The sequence below is a fragment of the Sturnus vulgaris genome, chromosome 28, assembly GCF_052056855.1.
Source record: "Sturnus vulgaris isolate bStuVul1 chromosome 28, bStuVul1.hap1, whole genome shotgun sequence".
NCBI lineage: Eukaryota > Metazoa > Chordata > Aves > Passeriformes > Sturnidae > Sturnus > Sturnus vulgaris.
The window spans coordinates 4,623,623-4,644,792 of NC_142270.1; the positions used below are offsets into that span (position 1 = coordinate 4,623,623).

The 21,170-nt window shown below is 46.2% G+C and overlaps 1 long non-coding RNA gene across 2 annotated transcripts in view; it reads left to right on the forward strand.

Annotated features, from left to right (window-relative positions):
* The window catches only part of LOC148220992 (uncharacterized), a 48,636-nt gene extending 35,687 nt beyond the window's left edge, over positions 1 to 12,949 (forward strand). The window contains exons 3-5 of one of the 2 annotated variants that reach the window (XR_015808621.1): positions 3,703 to 3,927; positions 5,742 to 5,840; positions 12,785 to 12,949. This is a non-coding gene — a long non-coding RNA (uncharacterized LOC148220992). Of the gene's footprint in view, positions 1 to 3,702; positions 3,928 to 5,741; positions 6,033 to 12,784 lie in introns of those variants that run through there. The other variant, XR_015808620.1, reaches the window with a different exon arrangement.
* Positions 12,950 to 21,170: the final 8,221 nt, after the last annotated feature.

The following is a 21,170-nucleotide window of genomic DNA, read 5'->3' on the forward strand; positions in this document are numbered from 1 at the left end:
GACGGAAGTTTTTTAAAAATTCATGAGGAGCCCGAGCTGCAGGAGCAGAATTTGCTGATGGGGAGGAAAAGCAGAGTCACCCTCGGTGTCCTCACACGCGATTTGTTACCTGATCCAAAAATTGGGGTTTTTTTCTATCCCGTTAATCATGAATTAACTCCCGTTAAATCCCTTTAATTAAATATTGTTAAATCTGCTTTGCCCCTCTCTTAATTGGGGTGATTCCCCCATGCGGGGTAATTAGGAGGGTAAAACACAAATTTCCTGCTCCTGAGCATCAGGGAGGGTTTGGGTTGGGATGTTCAGATCCTGATTCCTCCCACTCGCTGCTTTGGGATGCTGAACATCTGAGCTGCAGCCGAATCCTGTGATCACACCAGTGCAGGAACAAAATCCTTTTTCTTTGGGCATTTCTAGAGGGACCAGAGTGCTTTGGAAGATGAGATCCACAGATGCTCCCAGACAGGACGAGCCACTTAAAACAATTAAAGCAGGATTTGCAAAAACAGCTCAATTATTGGTTTTTTTTTTTTTTTTTCCCCCCTGGAGAGGCACCAGGCTGATTTATTTCCTTGAATCATCTGAAAAATGAGAATATCACTCTCTCCAAATAATAATCAGAGTCTGCAGTGCCTCGGTGTGGGAGGAATTCTCAGGCAGCTCTTTGGAGTTCAAAGTCCCAGTGACAGCTCCAGAGGGGATTTGGGGCAGGGATTTGGGGCAGGAATTTTTGGGATTCGGGGCAGGAATTTGGGATTTGGGGCGGGAATTTTTGGGATTTGGGGCAGGAATTTTTGGGATGTGGGGCAGGAATTTTGGGGATTTGGGGCAGGAATTTGGGATTTGGGGCAAGAATTTTGGGGATTTGGGGCAGGAATTTGGGATTTGGGGCAGGAATTTTTGGGATTTGGGGCAGGAATTTTTGGGATTTGTGGCTCTGGAAGCCTTGGGGTGGTTCCATCACCAGGTTTTTGGTCCAGTTTCACCTTTCCCTGGGCTCCTCCTGATGGGATGGATTCTCTCCAGGAGGAGGAATCTTTATCCTGCCATGGATAAAGAGCTGGGGAGATGCACTGGGGGTGAAGGGATGGATTGATTGATTTCCCAGGGATTGATTTCCCAGGGATTGATTTCCCAGGTTTTAGAGGTTTCTCCTTTAGGGGTTGTGCTCAGTTCCCATGGAACAAATGAGCCCCAAAGTCCAAATTCAGGAAAAATCCCAGTGGTGTTTTAAACAAATCTGGAATGTGGGAGAGGGGAGAAAACAATGAGTGCAAAAATTTCCTCAATTCCCTTTCCTTGAACATTTCCCTGATGTTTTCCTTCTGGCTGATGTGGTGATCTCCAGTGACAGAAAATGTTGTTTGCAGAATTTATCCAATTGCCACAACCGATGAGCCCTCAGCAATTCCATCTCGTTAGAATAAAAAAAACCAACCCAGACACATCTCTCACAACACCCCATTGTGCTAAAAAAAAAATGGAATTTAGGGAGATGAACTCCCCAGCTGAGTCAGGGCTGTGAGAGATTAATGCTTGGAAAGATTTCTGTCATTGCTTTTCAAGCTCAAGAACATCCTCACACTTTGTGTTTCCCAACAATTATTAATGTTGATTTACAGCCAATTAATTTCTAATTCCGTTGGACTTTGTGGGGTTGCACAAATGCTGTTGCTGCCTGTTTCAGTGAATGCTGCAATTTACCTTTTCCTAGACAAAGACTCATTAATCTCAGTATTTAATCCTGTGAAATATTGATATTAAATACTCTGAGTGATTATTCCAGCTCCTCCAGTCCTGGCAGTTGCTTCCCATCTTTTCCAGATGTTATTTTGGGATTTGTTGCTTCAGTAAATTCAGAATTCAGAAAACTTCAGGTGGAGTTGAACAGAAATTTCATTTCAAAGTGAGTTTTATGAAAATTCACTTTCCATCACCCGAGTCTCAAAAGGTGTCACTCAGTGAAATCTGATTTTTAAAACACCAAAGAGCATCGTTGTGGGGAGGAGCAGGATGTTTTGGAGAAAACGTTTTCCTTGTTATTTAAAAGGAAAACACAAGAAGAAAGTCGTGGGGGTTTTTTTTGCTGGAAAAAAAAAAAGGATTTGCTTGACTTTCTGAAATAAAAACACAAGAACAAAGTGGCTTTGAGGCACTCCAGGATCTGAAAGGTCCCAAATTTCTTATCCAGGCTGGATTATTTTGCCAGGTCATTGGGATTTGGCTTTTTTGGGGTCACAGGGTGCAGAAATTGGGATTGTTGGGAGCATCCCAAGGACTTGGGGCAGGATTGCTTCATAACCCTACAAAAGGCTCTGGGGGCAGCCAAAAGTGAACCCATCCCTGCAGGCCCAGCTGGGTAAGGATGGAGGAACATTCTGCTGCCCTAATTAACGCCTGATTAATGAGGTTTTCCAGGGAATCTGCGGCTGCCCCATCCCTGGAAGTGTCCGAGGCCAGGTTGGAGCACCCTGGGACAGGGGGAAGGGTCCCTGTGGAGGATGGGGGTGGAAAAAGCTGATTTTCAGCTCCTTTCCATCCCCAAACCACTCCACGTTTCTATGAATCCTCATTTCCAATCGAACGCTTTTTAAATGCTTTTTTAAAATCTCTGCTGCTTTAATTCCAGAGGAAATTCTATGAATCCTCATTTCCAATCGAAACCTGCTCTGCTGCTTTAATTCCAGAGGAAATTCCGCTTTTAACACCTGGGGGGGAATCACTGGAGAAACTCAGAGTTATCCATAAAAGCCCAGCCCCTGGGGCCATCAGCTCCAGCTCGGGGCCAGCAATTTTTGGCTCTTTCCGAGCCTCCCTCTGCTGCTGTGCCCAGGATGAGATGAAATCCTGGTGAATTCCCCGGGGAAAGGATAATTTGGGTCAGGATGTCACAGCTGAGGCAGCCCCGAGGTTTTTTTTCCCCTCAGACTCTGCTCGGGGGTTTTCTGTTCTGATCAAAAGGTTTGGAGTTCTGTGATGGGAAATCAATCCTGATCTGATGGAAAAGGTGAGGGGCTTTGCTGCTCCTGAGAAATTTCCCAGAATTTGCTTTATCCTCCTCTTTTTTTTTTTTTTTTTTTTTTTTTTCCTTCAGAGGAGCCTTGGCAAATGTTTTTTTTCTGGGTGCATAGTGGGGATAAATCCAATCCTGGGCAGTTTTTCCCTTTTCCCTGCTCAGACAAGGAGCTTCTTGGGAGAGGGAGCAAATCCAGTGCTGCTCCTCCTCCTGAGTTGGGAACTGCAAAATTTGTCTTTGCCACAAATATTCCTGATCTTCCAAACCCACAGGATTCCTTGGATGTGGAGTGTGAGGAAAAAGCAGCACCAGACTCGTGGTTTTTTTTGTTTTTTTTTTCTAATAACTTCATTTTTTGCTGCTTTTTAGATGAATTAAAAATACACGAGAATGTTTTCTGCCCTCTGTTGTGCTGGTATTTTGGGAAGGATGATCCCTGTCCCATCCACAGCCTGGGTGTTGTAATTACAGGTACAGGACAGGTTTGTTGTTACGATTCAAACACCCCCAGATCCTCTCACTCGGTTTCTGAGATCTCCAAAGTTTCCCAGGTGAAACAAAACCAGAGTTTTCCTGAACTCTCCCCACGGTTTCCATGACAAACAATTCGTGTTTCTCCTGGGACACACGTCCCCAAAAGTGCCATTATTTTTGTCCTAATCAAGAGTTTCTTCTTCTTCTTCCAGCTGCAGTGCCCAGCCCTTTAATTAACACCATCCTCTTAATCAAAGCCTTTTGGAGGTGTCACCTTGTGGAGCTTGATTGGATTTTACTCTGCTGAGGATGGGATCAATTTTTCTCCTGGTTGTTGGCTGAGAGGGTTTTTATTAATAACACAAATGGAAATTGCTCTTGGAAGAGCTCCTCGGGTGGCTCCTGCCAGGTCTGGGGATGATTTCCTGATGACTTTGGTGAGTTCTGAGCTTGATTTTCCCTCCTTCACCTCCCCGTGCCAGTTCCTCCCCTGTGCAGCTCTTCCCTAAACTCAGAATCGTGGAAATGGGATGGAATGGGATAATGGGATAATGGGATGGGATGGACCTTAAATTCATCCAGAGCCACCCCTGCCATGGCAGGGACACCTCCCACTGTCTCAGATTATCCCAACCTGGCCTTGGACACTCCCAGGGATCCAGGGGCAGCCCCAGCTCCTCCGGGAATTCCATCCCAGCCCTTCCCAGCCAGGAATTCCTTCCCAAATATCCAACCTGAACCTCCCCTCCTTCAGTTTAAAGCCCTCCCCTCTTGTCCTGTCACCAGGGAATGGCTTTAAACTGGAAGAGACAATTGAGATGAAATTTGGGGGATTTGTTTTTCAAAAAGCCCCTCTCCAACTTCCAGCAGCTTTTGCAGAGCCCCAATCCCATGGAAAGCTGCAGGCATCCCCCACAAACAGTGCTGGGAGAGCCCAGCCCCATCCTGGCAGGGTTAGAGCTCATTTGACAGCAGCCACACGAGAGGGGAGGGGAAATGCACCCCAATATCCCAAAGATGGGATGGAAATCCACCCCAAACCCAAAGATTGGATGGAAATCCACCCCAATATCCCAAAGATTGGATGGAAATCCACCCCAATATCCCAAATCTTGTTTGGAAATTGGATGGAAATCCACCCCAATATCCCAAATCTTGTTTGGAAATCCACCCCAATATCCCAAAGATTGGATGGAAATCCACCCCAATATCCCAAAGATTGGATGGAAATCCACCCCAATATCCCAAATCTTGTTTGGAAATTGGATGGAAATCCACCCCAATATCCCAAATCTTGTTTGGAAATCCACCCCAATATCCCAAAGATTGGATGGAAATCCACCCCAATATCCCAAAGATTGGATGGAAATCCACCCCAATATCCCAAATCTTGTTTGGAAATCCACCCCAATATCCCAAATCTTGTTTGGAAATCCACCCCAATATCCCAAAGATTGGATGGAAATCCCCCCCAAACCCCAAATCTCGTTTGGAAACGCCCCCCAAACCCCAAATCTTGTTTGGAGATCCTCCCCAAAGCCCAAATCTCGTTTGGAAATCCCCCCCAAAGCCCCAAATCTCGTTTGGAAATCCCCCCCAAACCCCCAATCTGGTTTGGAAATCCCCCCCAAACCCCAATCTGGTTTGGAGATCCCCCCAGCCCCTCGCTGGCCCCGGGGCACATGGCGTGACTGCCTCCTGCTCTGCTCCGAGCCCTGAAACATTGATGTTCCCCCGCAGGGATCCCTGGCCTGGGGGGAGCGAACTGCTCAGGTGGAAAATGCAGCTGGAAAGGGCGTTTAACCCTTTAGGTGCGGCTGAAATAAAACACAGCTGCACGGTTGTCGTTCATGATAGGAAAGAGAAATTTTATTCAGGAACATGTAGCTGTGCAAAGGGGTTTTAACCCTTTAAGGGCAGCAGAAATCAGATGCACAGCTCCATGGGGGTCTGTCATGATGGAAAGAGCCAAGTTTATTGAGAAACACCCTTGGTTTGATAGCAGGACTGCAACTGCCAGAGCAGAGAAAAGGAGATTGGTTCAGAGAGAAGACACCCCATGGCCAGGGCCTGGGCACACACCACAACAGGGCTTCTAGCTTGGTATTAATTCCTTTTTATTGTCACCAAATGATCACCCTGGCAGAAATTCTCCCTGGCCTTGAGCTGCACCAGCTCATCAGGCTGGGAACAGAGCTGGAATATTTTCCAGGCTGTGATTTTTTTACTTTCTCAATGTGTGTCCCTACAGAAACACCCTTGGTTTTACAGCAGGACTGCAACTCCAAGGACAGAAAAAAGATGATTTGTTCAGAGAGAAGACACCCCATTGCCAGGGCTGGAACAACAGGTGTTCTATCTTTGTTATTAATTCTTTTTTATTTTAACTAAATTATTACTCTGGGAAAAATTCTCCCTGGCCTTGAGCTGGAGCAGCTCATCAGGCTGGGAACAGAGCTGGAATATTTTCCAGCCTGGAATTTTCTGACTTTCTCAATGTGTGTCCCACAGTGCAGTGAATTTGTGTGTGGATGCTCCACAGGGACACCTGGGCAGGTTCAGGGCTGGGTTTTGGGTTTTGGGTTTTGGGTTCTGGGTTTTGGGTTTTGGGTTTTGGGTTCTGGGTTTTGGGTTTTGGATGGGTCCAGGTGCTGCTCAAACATCCCCAGGTTAATGCAGCCCCTCCCCAGCCCTGGGGGGGAAATCTGTCCTGTCAGCTCTGCTGGGACTCCTTTCTGCTGCAGGGGATGGCAGGGAAACAAAACAGTTCTGGGGTTTTTTGGTTGTTTTTTTTTCGTTTTTTGGGTTTTTTTGTTTGGTTTAGTTTGGTTTTTTAATTTGGTTTTTTTTGTTTGTTTTTTGTTTGGTTGGTTGGGTTTTTTTTTTTGTTTTTTTTTGGTTTGGGGTTTTTTTGTTGTTGTTGTGGGGTGTGTGAGGAGTGAGCACAGCACGGGTGGTGTCCTCAGGATCCAAGCTTGGAGAAATTTGGGACTTGGGAATTCCCATCTAGAGCAACCTGAACCACGACAATTTTGGATTCATTAATTTATAAATTAACAACATCTAGAGCAACCTGAACCACGACAATTTTGGATTTATTAATTTGTAAATTAACAAGGAAAGCCCTTCATTAGCACAGAGCCTTCCCTTCATTAACTCGGTTGTTCAGAGTCTGGGATGGTTTGGAGAGGAGAAAGGAGAATAAAGCAGGAATTAAAGGGGAAAAAGCCAGAAAAAAACCCAGATCTCCAGGAAGAACCACTGGGATGGAGCTTTTCCAATGTTCAACACCGAGGTGTGGAAAAGGAAAAAAAAATCAAGAAAATACATTTAACAAATCCCCCATGGAGCTTTTCCAATGCTCAACACCGAGAGGAAAAGGGAAAAAAAAAAATAAAATACATTTAACAACCCTTCCTATGGAGCTTTTCCAATGCTCCACACCGAGGTGTGGAAAAAGAAAAATATAAAGAAAATACATTTAACAAAGGCCCAGAATCATCAAGTGAGAAATTAGCTTAAAGTGACAGAATAATCTGGATGTGTAAATAAATGATTGGATAAAAGCAGGCCCTGGAGGAGCTCGGTTTGTGCTCAGAGCTGATGCAGCAGCTCCAGAACACGGGCAGGACAATCCAGGCTGCAGCTCCTCCTCTGCTTTTTGTGCCCTCAGATCGGGAATTTAAAATAAAAATAATAAATTAATTTGGTGATTCAGCAGAAGGAATCAATCCCAGAGGCAGTGATTGGGTTTAGTGACATTGGGTTTAGTTTATTTATAAATTAGGTTAATTATTTATGAATTAGGTTATTTACGATGTCTGCATGTGCAGAGCCTGGTGGAGCTGAAAGGGGGGGGGATGGAATTAAAGGGAATTTTTGGGAAGCAAATCCTGGGGAACCTCTGCAGCCTCGGGGCACCGAGCCCATCCCTTGGGCCAGGAAACACGGGGAGGGTTAAAATTCCTGCTGGAAATGCAAAATCCGGCCAAACATCAGCACCCAGAGCCTGGGCACCTCACACGGCTCTGCTTTGCCTCCTTCTCCTGGGAATCTGGGAGGGAGAAGATGAATCTCCCTCTTTCCCTGGGCTGGGAACAGGCTCTGGAGAAGGAGAATCCTGCGAGGGTGGGGATGATCCTAAACCCCTGAGCCCCCGGGAATGATCCTGAACCCCTGGGAGTGATCCTGAACCCCTGGGAATGATCCTGAACCCCTGGGAATGATCTTGATCCCCTGAGCCCCTGGGAATGATCCTGAACCCCTGGGAATGATCCTGAACCCCTGAGCCCCTGGGAATGATCCTGAACCCCTGGGAATGATCCTAAACCCCTGAGCCCCTGGGAATGATCCTGAACCCCTGGGAGTGATCCTGAACCCCTGATCCCCTGGGAATGATCCTGAACCCCTGGGAATGTTCCTGAACCCCTGGGAATGATCCTGAGCCCCTGGGAATGATCCTGAGCCCCTGGGAATGATCCTGAACCCCTGAGCCCCTGGGAATGATCCTGAACCCCTGGGAATGATCCTAAACCCCTGAGCCCCTGGGAATGATCCTGAACCCCTGGGAGTGATCCTGAACCCCTGATCCCCTGGGAATGATCCTAAACCCCTGGGAATGTTCCTGAACCCCTGGGAATGATCCTAAACCCCTGAGCCCCTGGGAATGCTCCTGAACCCCTGAGCCCCTGGGAATAATCCTGAACCCCTGAACCCCTGGGAATGTTCCTGAACCCCTGGGAATGATCTTGATCCCCTGGGAATGTTCCTGAGCCCCTGGGAATGATCCTGCAAGTGTGGGAACGATCCTAAACCCCTGATCCCCTGGGAATGATCTTGATCCCCAGGAAATGTTACTGATCCCCTGGGAATGTTCCTGAACCCCAGGGAATGATCCTGAGCCCCTGGGAATGATCCTGAGCCCCTGATTCTCCAGGGAATGTTCCTGAACCCCTCATTCCCTGGGAATGTTCCTGAACCCCTCATCCCCAGGGAATGCTGCAGTTCCTATCCCAGGCAGGGTTAGGGATGCTCCCCCTGATGCCCTGGGAATGTTCTGAACCCCTGATGTGCAGGGAATGCTGCAGTTTCCATCTCAGGCTCCCCCTGAGCCCCTGATCCCCAGGGAATGTTCCTGACCCCCTGATCCCCTGGGAATGTTCCTGAACCCCTGATCCCCAGGGAATGCTGCAGTTCCTATCCCAGGCAGGGTTAGGGATGCTCCCCCTGATCCTCAGGGATGCTCCCGGAGGGATCCCCCCCAAATCCCAGGGCAGAGCAGCGACTGCAGCCCCTGCAGCTGCCTCGGGGCGTGCAAGGACGGAACTCCTGCAGCGCTGCAGGAATTCCAGCCTGGGAGCGGCTCCTGGAGGAGTTTCTCGCTGATTCTGCAATTCTTGCTCCAGGGGCCGGGGTTGGGCGGTGCTGGCGCCTTCTGAGGGTGAAAACCCCAAAATTAAAGCAGGTTTCTCTTGCGGGTTTGGCTCTGGCAGAGCCCCTGAGCAGCAAAAATCTTTTCCCTGCACATTCAAGTGAAATTTTACCCACGCAGAGCGCTTTTCTTGCTGATCCCTGCTGCTGCTGCTCGTGTTATTTTTAAATCTTCCCGGTGTCGTGGCAGTGAGGGAGAAGCTGCCTTAATTACTGCAGATAAAATAAATCAGGGGAATCTCATTGCAAATGCAGGGAGCAGAGACGAGCCCAGCTCCAGCTCCCTGAGTCATCCTGCCAATAAAATCTTATTAATCTCAGTGCCAGGGAACAGGATGCACATTCAGGCACTTTGGGGAGGCATTGCAGGCTTTGGGATGCTCGTGCATCCTGATGGCTGCAGGATCCAGACAGATGATGTCATCCTCTCCTGGATGAGAGCTGCCAATGAAAAAAAAAATATATATAACTGAATTAAAAAATATATATAACTGAATTAAAAATATATATAACTGAATTAAAAAATATATATATAACTGAATAAAAAAAATATATAACTGAATAAAAATATATATATATATCTGAATAAAATATATATATATCTGAATAAAAAATATATATATAATGGAATAAAAAAATATCTATAACTGAATAAAATATATATATATATATCTGAATAAAAAATATATAACGGAATAAAAAATATATATAACTAAATAAAAAAATATATAACTGAATAAAAAAATATATAACTGAATTTTAAAAATATATATATAACTGAATAAAAATATATATATAACTGAATAAAAAAATATATAACTGAATAAAAATATATATATAACGGAATAAAAAAATATATATATAACTGAATAAAAAATATATATAACTGAATAAAATATATGTATATAACTGAATAAAAAAAATAAAATTAAAACACTCAGTGACAATTTACACTTACAAACCAGTGAGAAAAAAATATATAGATATAAAAAAAGAAATATTTAAAAAATAGGGGCAGGAAAGAGTCTTGAGCAGGTTTTAAGCCTGGCTTTACTTTGTGGTAAGACAGACTCCCTCCATCCATCACGTGTGTGCATCTTTAGAAATCCAATTTGTGAAGTGCAGTTATTGTGAGGAGATCTGCCAGTCCTTGGTTTCCAAGGTGGTTTTTGCTAATTCGGGTGAGCAGAGAAATGACCCTGAGGCTGGGGAGCTGTGACTGGAGCAGGGGGCTCAGGGATGAGGGAATGTGTTCATTCCCAAGCCTGGGAAGTCACCTTCCCTGGGATTATCTCATTTTTTGCTCTTTCCCTGCCCCTGGAGAGGCAGCCGTGGCCCTGAGTTCTGCCCCATTGTGCAGAGTTTTCCTGAGCTCCTGTAAAATTCAGTTTGTGCTGGGAGCAGGGCTGGCTTCACAGAGCTCCAGGGGATCAGCCACCAGCAGGGACGATAAATCTGCCCTGAGAACCTTCAGGCTTTCATCCCGATGAAGTTTGGGGAAAGCCAGAGAGGGTGGAAAGGACAAAGGTTGGAGGAGGCTGCTTGTGCCAGGATCTCCTGCTTTGGGGGGTGGGAGAGACCCCTCTGCTCCGGGGGCAGCGAATTCCAGCGGCTCCTGCTTCGGGCAGGGGCAAATTCCGGCCTGGGGGTGATGGAATCACAGAATTGAGGCTGGAAAAGCCCTCCCAGACCACGGAATCCAACCTGTGCCCAATTCCCACCTTGTCACTGAGTGTCACCCCCAGGGATGTGGATCCAAACCCCCCTGGGCAGTTCCAATCCCTGCCCACCCTTTCCATGGGGAAATTCCTGCTGCTGCCCACCCTGAGCTCCCCTGGCCCAGCCTGAGGCCGTTCCCTCTCCTCCTGTCCCTGTTCCCAGATCCCAAATCCCCCCGGCTGTCCCCTCCTGGCAGGAGCTGTGCAGAGCCACAAGGTCCCTGCTGAGCCTCCTTTTCTCCCCTTCCCAGCTCAGCCTCTCCTGGGGCTCCAGACCCTTCCCCAGCTCTGTTCCCTTCCCTGGATTCCCTCCAGCCCCTCCCTGTCCTTCCTGAATCCAATCTCTGGAACATCTCCAGCTTCTCCTTGCACAGCCACACGTGGATTTCTTCTTGCCTGCTCCTATATTTTTATATTTCTTACATTTTTTTTTTTTCCCCACTGGTTTGTAAGTGTAAATTGTCTCTAAGTGTTTCCAATTTTTTTTTTCTCTCTTCAGTTTTTTTTTTTTTTTTTTTCGTTTTCTCCCCTCTCTCTCATGGCTTACAGGAAGTTCCCTCCCATCTGTTCCCTCCGTATGTTTTGGATGGCAATTTGCACATTGAATGTGGGGATGGTTGGGACGTGGCATCGAAATTGAAAAAAAAAAAAAGAAACAACAAAAATCTTTTCTCTTGGCTAAGTGGGGTTTAGATGCAGGGAAAAAAAAAAAAGGAAAAAAGCAAACTTGGTGTTTTTCATGTGTCTGCTCAGTTCTTTCAGACACTCTTGAGGGAATGGTTGGGGTTGGGATTTAAACCTCCCACTGTCCCAGATTATCCCAACCTGGCCTTGGACACTCCCAGGGATCCAGGGGCAGCCACAGCTCCTCTGGGAATTCCATCCCACCCTCCCAGGGAAGAATTCCTTCCCAATATCCCCCAAAAATCTCTCCTCCATCATCTCCACCAGGCTCTGGGCACCCAGGCACTGTACATCACCCATTGCAGCTGCATTAATTGCAATGATCACCCATTGCAGCTGCATTAATTAATTGCAATAATGAGCACGCTGTGATTTTTCCAAGCCTCGTTGAGGGCAGGGAGGGATGCAGGAGGAGCTGCAGCTGCAGCCTGGCTCTCTCTGGCCACGTTCTGCACCTGCTGCATCCCTCCAGCAGCAGCAGGGATTTTTTATTTTTTTTTTTTTTTTCCTGCAGTGGAACAAGAAAAGCCTCAATCCCCTCCCTGCTGCTGCTCCACTCTGCAGCTTTTCCTGCCACCATAAATGAATATTTCCCCTCGGTGCAGGTGGGAATTCACTCTGCCATTCCCTCTGTGAATTCCCCTGATCCCGGGCCTGTTTCTGTGCTCACTTTTTGTTTTTTTCTGCAGCCAAGCTCCAGCGTGAGCATTTCCATGTGGGGGGGTTAGGATGGAGCAGGAGCACGGAGCAGTGTGGTGCAAGCTCATTAATTATGAATTAATCCCTAATTAGCGCTGCAGAGCCCTGCCAGGAAACCCTCGTGGGCTGGGCTGGGTCCTGAGTGGCAACAAGAAATTTGGGGGTTTTGGTGAAATAAAACCCAGCTTTTGGCCAGGTGCTGTTTCTGCAGGCAGGGCAGGGATTTCTGCTTTTTTTTTTTTTTAATTCTTTCATTCTTGGGGTGAGGTGCCAAAAAGAGAAACAAAATCCTTCTGGGCACCCCAAACCAGGGAATGAGAAATGGGAATTTGGCACTGCCCACCAAGAAGCCTCATTTGTTCTAAAACAAACAAAAAAATAACTACTAAAAATGCATTAAAAGTGAAAGCAAATTGTGTTGAAAGTGGAAATAAGTTTTTTTTTTCTGTGGGAAGAACATTTGGGGCTGCTGAACCCCGTCCTCCTGCTCTTGTTTGCTGAATGCCACCAGTTCATTTGGAACTCTGTGAAACAGAACTAGAAAACCGTCTCCAGAATGACTTTTAAAATTCATCTGCATAACAGAAATATAAAAATAATCTGCATATTCTCTCACTTCAGCACATTTCTCCAAACCCACAGCCTCTCTCTGGCTGGGCAGGGTGTGATTATATCTTTAAATCTCTTTATTCTCCACCAGGAAATTTTTTTTTTCTTTTTTTTTTTTTTCCCCCATCCTGAAACCCCACCCATCTCTCTGCAGTATCTGCAGCGTGAATTAGAGAGTCCATGGGGACATCTAGGTCAGCATGAGCAGATCTGACATCAGCCTGCAGATGATGCCCACGGCCAGCAGTGCTGCAGTTGTTTTTCTTTCTTTCCTCCCCCTCTTTGTACCAGGAAAGAAGAAAAAAAAAAAAAAAATTAAAAAAATAAAAAAAAAATAAATAAATAAAACCAAGTCCTGATTGTCAAATGGCAATTCAAGAACTGGAAGAGCTTTTCCAGACACAGCCCAAGGTTCCCTGCAGCGTGTGGGGTGTGGCAGAGCTGCAGAGGGGGTTTGGGAATGCAGCATCCCCTGGGAATGGGGCTGGGGCGTGGGGAGGAGGATGAGGATGGTGCAGAGAGGAAGGACAAAGGTGATGAATCAGGGGTGGAGGAGGAGGAGGAGATGGGGATGAGGATGGTGCAGAGAGGAAGGGCAAAAGTGATAAATTGGGGTGGAGAAGAAAAGAAATGGAAGCTGAGGATGATGAGGAGGATGCAGAGAGGAAGGACAAAGGTGACAAATCAGGGGTGGAAGAGAAGAGAGATGGGAGCTGAGGATGATGAGGATGGTGCAGAGAGGAAGGGCAATGCTGATAACTCAGGGTTGGAGGAGGAAAAAAATGGAAGCTGAGGATGATGAGGAGGAGGATGAAGAGAGAAAGAACAAAGGTGATAAATCAAGAGTGGAGGGGGAGGGAGATGGAAGCAGAGGATGAGGATGACGAGGATGAGGATGCAGAGAGGAAGAACAAAGAGGATAATCAGAATTTTAGCAGCAGAACAGGGTCAGGCTCAGAGTTTTGTGGCTTTGCCACCTCCTGAGATTCTCCTCCAGCTCCAGCACTTCCAGCACAGAATTTACCCTGAATCCCTAAACCTGATTCCTTAAACCTGATTCCTTAAACCTGAATTTCTAAACCTGAGTCCCTAAACGTGAATCCCTAAACCTGAATTTCTAAACCTGAGTCCCTAAACGTGAATCCCTAAACCTGAATTTCTAAACCTGAATTTCTAAACCTGAATCCCCAAACCTGCACCAATCCTGCTCCTGTCCCCTCTCTGCCAAGCAGGCCCTGCCTCCATTTTCATTTTCTGTCCCTCCCAGGTCTGTATATTAAGATATAATCTGAATTTCTCCAATTTCCTGTGCTTTCCTCACCTCAGGGGCCGTCTCCTGCCTCCTTGTGCTATTTTTACAGCATTCCAATTATTCTGCTCCCGATGGAATTCCCTCTCTATCCTGGGGTAAAGCTGAACTCCAGCTCCCCAATTCCAACCCCAATTATCCATCGGTGTCATTCCCTGGAATTAACCTGAATTTCACAGCATTTTTATCCCTCAGAACGGTGCCTAAGGAGCAGGGAAAGGTTTTGCAGAGCTTTGAAGCGAGGTGGAAAAATTCCAAATTTCTGTGCTGCTCCCTGTGGATGGGAATTGGGCCGGGCCTTCAGGATGGGACACCCAAAATTGGAGCGAGGGAGAAATTCCTGCCTGGGAGGGGCTGGGATGGAATTCCCAGGGGAGCTGGGGATGCTCCATCCCTGGAAGGGCCCAAGGCCAGGTTGGAGCACCCTGGGCCCATGGCAGGGGTGGCACTGGGTGGGATTTTGGGTCCCTTCCCACCCAAACCATTCCATGGTTTCCATTCCCTGATGAGCTCAAGAGGTGCCTGCATTTGCAGGGACCCCAAATGCCACAGATGGGCCAGAAATCAGCCCTGAATTTGGGCACAAATTCATTTTATTTGATTTAAATATGGATTATTTAATTTTGCAGTTTAGAGCTGCAATTAGAGCAAAGTGCCTGGATTTGCACAAAGCCTTTGAGCCGTGCTGGGAATTCCTTTCCTTTTCCTTTCCTTTCCTTTCCTTTCTTTTCCTTTCCTTTCCTTTCTTTCCTTTCCTTTCCTTTTCTTTCCTTTCCTTTCCTTTCCTTTCCTTTCCTTTCTCCTTTCCTTTCCTTTCCTTTCTTTCCTTTCCTTTCCTTTCCTATCCTTTCCTTTCCTTTCCTTTCCTTTCCTTTCCTCTTCCTTTCCTTTCCTTTCCTTTCCTTTCCTTTCCTTTCCTTTCCTTTCCTTTTCCTTTCCTTTTCCTCTCCTTCCTTTCCCTTTTCCATTCCATTTTGAATTCTTTTTCCATCCACCATCCCGAATCCTCATTAATTAATTCCTCTCCAGGCTGGCAATCAAGGAGCCCTCACTGCCCCAGGCCCCAGAGATGGAAACAAAAGGGAGCTGGGGGAGCAAACCTGGGCTAAATGACTTCATTACCTGGAGCTGCAATGGGAGATTTTGAAGCCACTCCTGACACCCCCCTGATATCCCAAAGTCACTCCTGACACCCCCCTGATATCCCAAAGTCACTCCTGACACCCCCCTGACGTCCCAGTGTCACCCAGAGCGTTCCTGCTCCAGGGCACTCAGGATCAGCTCATCCCGGGATCCAGAGGGGTTCCGTGGACTCCACCTCCCTCTCCAGTTCACCTTTGGAACTGGAAATGGAACTGGGACTGGGACTGGAACTGGAACTGGAACCAGAACTGGAGCTGGGACTGGAACTGGAACTGGGACTGGGACTGGAACCAGAACTGGAACCAGAACTGGAACCAGAACTGGAACCAGAACTGGAGCTGGGACTGGGACTGGGACTGGGACTGGGACTGGAACTGGAACCAGAACTGGAACTGGGACTGGGGACTGGAACTGGAACCAGAACTGGAACCAGAACTGGAGCTGGGACTGGAACTGGGACTGGGACTGAAACTGGAACCAGAACTGGAACTGGGGACTGGAACTGGAACTGGAACTGGAACTGGAACTGGGACTGGGACTGGGACTGAAACTGGAACCAGAACTGGAACCAGAACTGGAACCAGAACTGGAGCTGGGGCTGGAGCTGAGGGAGCTGCAGAGAGGAGCAAAGGAGGAGAAGCCTCGGGAGCTGCTCCCAAATTTCCAGCCCTGCTCCTGAATTTCCAGCCCTGCTCCCGAATTTCCAGCCCTGCTCCAAATTTCCAGCCCTGCTCCCGAATTTCCAGCCCTGCTCCCGAATTTCCAGCCCTGCTCACGGATTTCCAGCCCTGCTCTCCGCATTTCCAGCCCTGCTCCCGAATTTCCAGCCCTGCTCCTGAATTTCCAGCCCTGCTCCTGAATTTCCAGCCCTGCTTCCGAATTTCCGCCCTGCTCTGAATTTCCAGCCCTGCTCCTGAATTTCCAGCCCTGCTCCCAAATTTCCAGCCCTGCTCCCGGATTTCCAGCCCTGCTCCCGAATTTCCAGCCCTGCTCCCGGATTTCCAGCCTGCTCCCGCATTTCCAGCCCTGCTCCCGGATTTCCAGCCCTGCTCCCTGTGTGCAGAACTGGAGCTGGGGCTGGGAATTCCTCCAGAGGCAAATCCCAGCTCCCAGGCAGGCTCCAGGCTGCCCCTCCGTGCTCTGCTTCCCCTCCCTGCCCCGCAGCCGAACCCTTTTCCTTCCAGAACTCTTTCACATCAGCATTTTCCATTAAGGAGATGAGCCTGGGATCCACGGGACTGTTCTTTCTTTGGCTCAAGGTCACAAAATTCAATTAAAAGCTGCCCAGCACTGCGGAGGGAGCTGGGCTGTGCTCAGAGCACTCCAAGGTCCCTCAGACATCCTTGACACGATCCTGCTCCGTCACTCCATGGCAGAGTTGAGGTTTTTATGTTTTTATCACAGCCAAGAAGACTTTGAGTGCGAGGCCCATTTGCATTTCAACGCTGAAAATAAATCGGTTTGGAAATTTATTTTTTTTTTTTTCCCCCTCCGTGGTCTGAGCCCCTGAGCAGAGAGTTCTGGTAGCTGGAAATTTCTGAAATTGCTTTGAAAATGAGGCCAGAATTAACACAAAGCAGCAAAACCCCCGGGGCAGGGAAATGTGCCATTAATTCGTGGTTGCGTCACACTCTGATTTCATCACTGCAGGGCTTGGAAGGGGCTTGGGAGTTAAAATGAAATAGTGGATGTTAAAACTCGGCCTCTGCATGGTGGATTCAAGGGCAAGATCAAATCATCTGCCAGCCCCTGCCACCTCCAGGCCTTTGCTCATCACATGGGAGGCAAATCAACCCCAGCCCCACTCAGCACTAAATAAATTTCCTGTCTGAAAGGCTCGGCCAAAGTCTGGCAGATCTGGGCTTGTCTGGGCTGGTGCTTTTGTCAAATCTGAACATAATAAAGTTACAGGGAAGGATTACGTGGGTTCTGACCCTTGAACTCCATCCCTGCTCACAAATATCTCCATTTTTTATTAATTCTCATCTATAGTGCAGTGAGTTTTACAGCACTTCCAGCTAACAGGCTAAAAATGAGAAAATTGAGCTGGATCTTGCTCATTACAAGGTCTTTTAAGGCCTAACTCTTCAATTAAAAAACTGACATTTGTATTATTTTATATTTTTGAACCAATGACCAAATACTTGTGACCTGCAGTGCTGCACTTTCTATCCAACCAAAAACCACCTAAAACTAAGAAGAAGGAACCAAGAAGGAAGAAAAAGAAAATGCCCCAAAACCTCCATCTTGTCCTGTACCTATTGCTATATCCCAAATTCACACAATCCTAAATTCACACACAGTCCCAAATTCACACACAATACCAAATTCACACACAGTCTCAATTCATGAGCAATCTCAAATTCACACACAGCCCCAAATTCACACACAATCCCAAATTCACACATAATCCCAATTCAGGAGCATTCCCAAATTCACACAGTCTCAATTCATGTGCAATCTCAAATTTCATGTAAAACCCCAAATCCATGTACAATCTCAAATTCACACACAACCCCAATTTTTGTGCAATCCCAATCCATGTACAATCCCAAATCCATGTACAATCCTAAATTCACACACAATCCCAAATTCACACACAATCCCAATCCATGTACAATCCCAAATTCACACACAGCCCCAAATTCACACACAATCCAAATCCCAAACCCTTCACCATGTGACATTACACCCTTTTATTCCAACTCCATCACTCCAATTTTGGAATCCTTCTCCAAGGGCCTCAGTGCACAAGCAATGCTCTTTTTGAGGGTCGGTGCCTGAAATTTTTCTGCTTTTCTGTGCCAGAAAGCACAAAAAGTTACAAAATTCTCCGGCTTCAGGGTTCCAACATCTGGAATATGGAAGGAGTTGAAGGTTTGTGGTGAGCAATTATTGATCAGAGATCGATCAGAGATTGATCAGGAGCAATCCCAGCTCACTTTTCATGCAGAGCAGGAGCGATCCCAGGAATTATAAATCCATGGATGCCCTCATTGAGCACTGGCAGCTGCTAATTGGGGGATAAATTGGAATTTGTCGCCTCTAAAGTGAGGGATAAATGGGAATTTGTCACCTTTGAAACCCCTCATTGACCAAAGGAAAAGCCTGCACGGATTGAGGAGCAGGATGATGTTGCTTCAGATTATCACAGCAATTTTATGGCCCAGTGGAACGCCAAAAAAAAATCCTCATTCCTCATCCCTGCTACTCCTCGGAGTAAATCAATAAATAACTAAAGGTCCCTAATGGATCGCTGTCCTCTTATTAAATGGGTACAAATTGAAAATCCAGCAGCAGGCTGAGGGCAAAAATCATCTTGGCTGAGGCTTGGTGGGAGCAGAACTGCTGGAAATCCAAGATGTAATTGAGGATCATTGCTTTGGTGTAAATGTTTGTGATGGATTTTTTAAAATTTTTAATTTTTTTTTCCCCCCCCAATGAATTTGTTCAAAAAATGGATTTTCCCTCTGTGTGTGGAACTCGAGGCTCTGGTGTGGTGAAAAAAAAAAAAAAAAAAGGTGAGATTGGGTAAAGGGTTGGGTTTGATCTTGAAGGATTTTTTCCAGGCTTCACGATTCTGTGAAGTCCAAGTGTCAGTGGGGAAGAGTTTTAATACAAGAGAAGAATTAGAATTTCATTTCTAATGATGGAAAAATGAAGCTGTGGGAGGGTGTCTGGAGAAGGGAAAGGATTCTGGGGTGCCCAAGGAAACACCAGGATAAAAACATAAAAACAGTTTCAGGTCTAAAAGCTAAAATCCATCAGTGCTGCAATCATTTGGGGAAATATAATCCTGGGAAAATAAGAAATAATTTGCTTTAATTCCTGGCTAGAATTTTCATTTTCAGCATTTCCATCCAGCAACTTCTGCTGTTCCTGCCAGGGTTTGATTCTTGCTCTCCCCTTCGCCCTGGAAACCCACAGAAATTTTTATTTGTTTTATAAAAGTCCCTGCTGATTTCCAGGAGGCTCAAATTAGCAGGGCCCGGATCAATGGATTGCAGAGCTGACATCTGCTCTGCTGCCTGGGACAGCAAAATTTTGGGAGCAAAAATTTGGGGTTGAGGGGATATTTCAGCCAGGAACTGCCCAGTTTGGGGGAATTTCAGCTGGAGCTTTCTCTGAGCTGCCTCAGGTTCAATATTCTGCACTGCAGAGAATTCCTTCTCCTTCTTTCAAAATCCTTTGGAATGAAAAAAATGCTGAAAATTTTTATTTTTTTTTTAAATTGTCCACCTCTCCAAATCCTGCTGTTCTCGTGCAAACAAAGCCTGGCTTTGTACTTTTGCCCCTTCCACAGGAACTGCTCAATCTCTTTAATGAAAAAAAAAAAAAAAAATAAATAAAGGGGGAAAAAGCCAACAAAGTGACAAAAATTCCCGGTGATTTCTGTGGCTCACTCCCCTCCCTTTCCAGGCGTGCCTGGTGCCATCAGCCAACCCAGACAATTTCCATAACCAGCTTTTTCCTCCTCTCTTTTTCCCTTTTTTTCCCTCCTCTGCTTTCCATTTTTTTCCTCCTCCCTTTTTCCCATTTTTTTTTCCTTCTCTGCTTTTCCCATTTTTTCCTCCTCCCTTTTTCCCATTTTTTTTCCTTCTCTGCTTTTCCCATTTTTTTCCTCCTCCCTTTTTCCCATTTTTTTTCCTTCTCTGCTTTTCCCATTTTTCTCCTCCTCTGTTTTCCATTTTTTCCTCCTCTGTTTTCCAATTTTTTCCTTCTCTGCTTTTCCATTTTTTTCCTCCTCTGTTTCTCCCATTTTTTCCCCTCTGTTTTTCCCATTTTTTTCCTCCTCTGCTTTTCCCATTTTTCCCCCCTCTGTTTTCCCGTTTTTTCCTCCTCTGTTTTCCCGTTTTTTTTCCTCCTCTGTTTTCCCATTTTTTCCTCCTCCGTTTCTCCCATTTTTTTTTCCTCCTCTGCTTTTCCCCATTTTTTTTTTTCCTCTCCACCTCTCCCAAGCCTCCAGTGCTGTCACTTTGCATCCAGTCCCCTGGATCGTTTCTTTCCAGCGTGGTAAATATTGATGTGAATGTGATGCACAAATGGAAAAGGAGCCTGGACTGGGGGAAACGTTTAGGCAGGGACTGGATGTGTAAAGATTTCATGAACACCCAGAATTTGGAATTATTTCTTTCACACTGAGAGAAAATCAAAGTGGCACAGCCCACTTTTATTTGGTAGGGAAATGTTCAATCCCTACTTTAGAGCTTTTTGAAGGTAAATGTTGATTTTTGCCCTGCAGGCCTCGCTGTTATTTCTGGAATTTGTCACACAGCTGATTCGTGAACTTTACAATACTTTTGTATTTCAGAACTAATATTTGGCTGTTGGTGGCTGACTCCTAATTAAATGTTGTCTCTAAATGCCATTAAGAATATTAATAATTAAAGGAACAGCTGGAGTTGTAGTGCAATGAGTTACAGCAAGATTCAGCTGCAATGCAGAACGAAGAAAATTCAGTGGAGGGGGATCCCTGGTTGATATTTTTATTCAGAATTCACCTCCATCTCCACCCACAAATCCGAGTATTTCACATTAATGCCACCCTTGACATCAGGCAGGAACTTTCCCCCTGTTCTGAGAGAAGAGAATAATTTTATTTGAGAATAAAAAGGGGATTAGAAGGTCGGGCTGTGACAATGTGATGTCATTTGTCCTTTGGGTGGAGGCTGATGCCATCCCTGCTGTCCCTGCCAGGGAGGGGATGGGGCAATAAAACCGAGCTTAATTAAAGGCCGAGTCCACGCTGAGCCCCTGCTCAGACTCGAGAAATTCCAATTTAAACCTGGAAAAACCTCGGGCTGTTCTCAAGGGCAGGGCGGTGGTCAGGGAAAATCAGCCGGGACAGATTCCAGAACCCCAGGACGGTTTGGGATGGAGAAAACCTTAAAGATCATCACGTTCCTATCCCCAGATTAACACCAATCTTCTTTTCAGGCACTTTTAGGGAACAGGAATAATATTTGGATTTAGAAACCTTTGTGTCCAGAGTTAATGTTAAATGGGATATTTCTTATGGGATATTTATTGTGGGATATTCCTCATGGGATATTTGTATGGGATATTTCTTATGGGATATTTCTTATGA